At 40.7% G+C, this 1,728-nt stretch overlaps 1 pseudogene; it reads right to left on the bottom strand.

Annotated features, from left to right (window-relative positions):
* Window positions 1-679: 679 nt before the first annotated feature.
* Window positions 680-1,060, bottom strand: LOC138164064 (large ribosomal subunit protein eL22 pseudogene; annotated as a pseudogene).
* Between the last annotated feature and the right edge of the window lie 668 nt (window positions 1,061-1,728).

Raw genomic sequence — 1,728 nt, 5'->3', positions numbered from 1 at the left:
TGGCTGCTTTCCTATTGCCTATAAATATGCTTATGCATCCACCTTTCTAAAAACAAAAATCCCTTATTTGTTCCTTTTATCCGTACTAGCTATCATCTCCCATCTCACCTCTGTTTTGTAGCTAATTCCTTGAGAAGGCCATCTATAATCATTGCCTCCACTTCCTTTCCTCTCATCCTCTTCTTAAGTCTTATAAACTAACTTCCAACTTCATTAGAAAACAGGAATTTCTCTCTCCAAAGTTACCAATGATCTCTTAATTGAGAAAGCTGATGATCCTTTCTTAAGCCTCATCTTGCTTGCCCTTTCTGCAGTCTTTCGCACTGTCAATCTCTCTCTTCTTGTTTTGTAACACAATTCTCTTCTGGTTCTGCTCCTATTTATTTGACCACATTGTCTCAGTAGACTCTACTGGGTCTTCATCAAGTCAGGTCCACTAACTATGGGCATCCCCCAGGGCTCTCTCTTTTTCTTCTTATTTACCTTTTTACTTGCTGATCTCCTCAGCTCTAGTGGATTTAATCTTTATCTCTATGCAGATTATTCTCAGATCAACTTAATCAGTCTTAACCTCTTTCTTGACCTCCAAGTCTGGCATCTCCAACTGCCTTTTATTTATTAATTTTGGTTCAAGTTTTATTCAAGAGCATATACAAAATGTTTCCAGACCCAAGAGGGTTTAATTCTCCTCCTCTTCATCCTCTTCCTCCCGGTTGATCTGGAAGTACCATAATTTGTAACTCTCCTTGCTTTTGGCCACCACTAGGAGCTAGCCTTGAAAATTGTTTTTCTTAAGTATTTCTTTGTCAGGTACTTCAAATACCTTTTAGAAAGTGGCGATGTCCTGGTGATCTTGCTCTTCCTTCTCTCAGTGGTCATGACTCTTCCCCTGGGGTTGCCAGCCTTTCCATTCACTTTGATTTGTTCTTGTAAACACTACTTAGTAGTTAGCTGAATCTATAATCCCATCTTCCACAGGATGGGTACATTCCAGGCTAAATTTGAACACTTGCTTTTTTTTTTTGCCTCCCTTCATCACAGATTTCTTCATGGGTTCCATGGCGATTGAGGAGCCAGAAAGCGCCCAACTGTCTTTTAGACATCTTGAATTGGATGTTTCATAGATCTTAAATTTAACATGTCTAAAATGGAATTTACTGTCTTTTTCCCCAAAGAGATCAAGACTAGATAGGTAGATTTAGGAATCATCTTCATAGAGATGAACTTTTCCCCCCAGCATTTAGGGGTTCAGTAGCACTGGGATAAAGGTAATGAAAAGGATGGGAGTATACTAACAAAAAAGGATGGAGGAGCCAATATTGGCAAAGTATTAGTGAATGGAGAGACACCCTCTGAATCTGGCAGCTAATTATAGCCCAACGTTGTCCTTCAAGATCCTATCTCATGGCAGGTGTTGCTGTTGTGTCCAGTGGGGCCCTGGAAAATCTGCCTATCTTAAGAAGAGGTATGACCTAGAGAGTTTGGGAGTCCAGACTAGAAGCCAAAGTTGGCATAAGCATGAATCAGATATGAAAAGGGACTAGAGCTGTTGTGGCCTGGGGTAGGTCTCTGTCACAAGGTAGAGGTCTATTAAACAACATGGAAAGTAACATCCTTTACAAGGGAACAGTGATAACAGGGGCAACTACGTGGCACAGTGAATAGTGCACTGGCCCTAGAGTCAGGAGGACATGAGTTCAAATTCAACCTCAGACACTTGATACTTAT

Source organism: Petaurus breviceps, unplaced genomic scaffold (assembly GCF_028583685.1).
Source record: "Petaurus breviceps papuanus isolate PSGF00001 unplaced genomic scaffold, PetGlider_PUasm1.0 189, whole genome shotgun sequence".
NCBI classification, from domain to species: Eukaryota; Metazoa; Chordata; class Mammalia; order Diprotodontia; family Petauridae; genus Petaurus; species Petaurus breviceps.
This window is presented reverse-complemented; position numbering and strand designations above follow the sequence as displayed.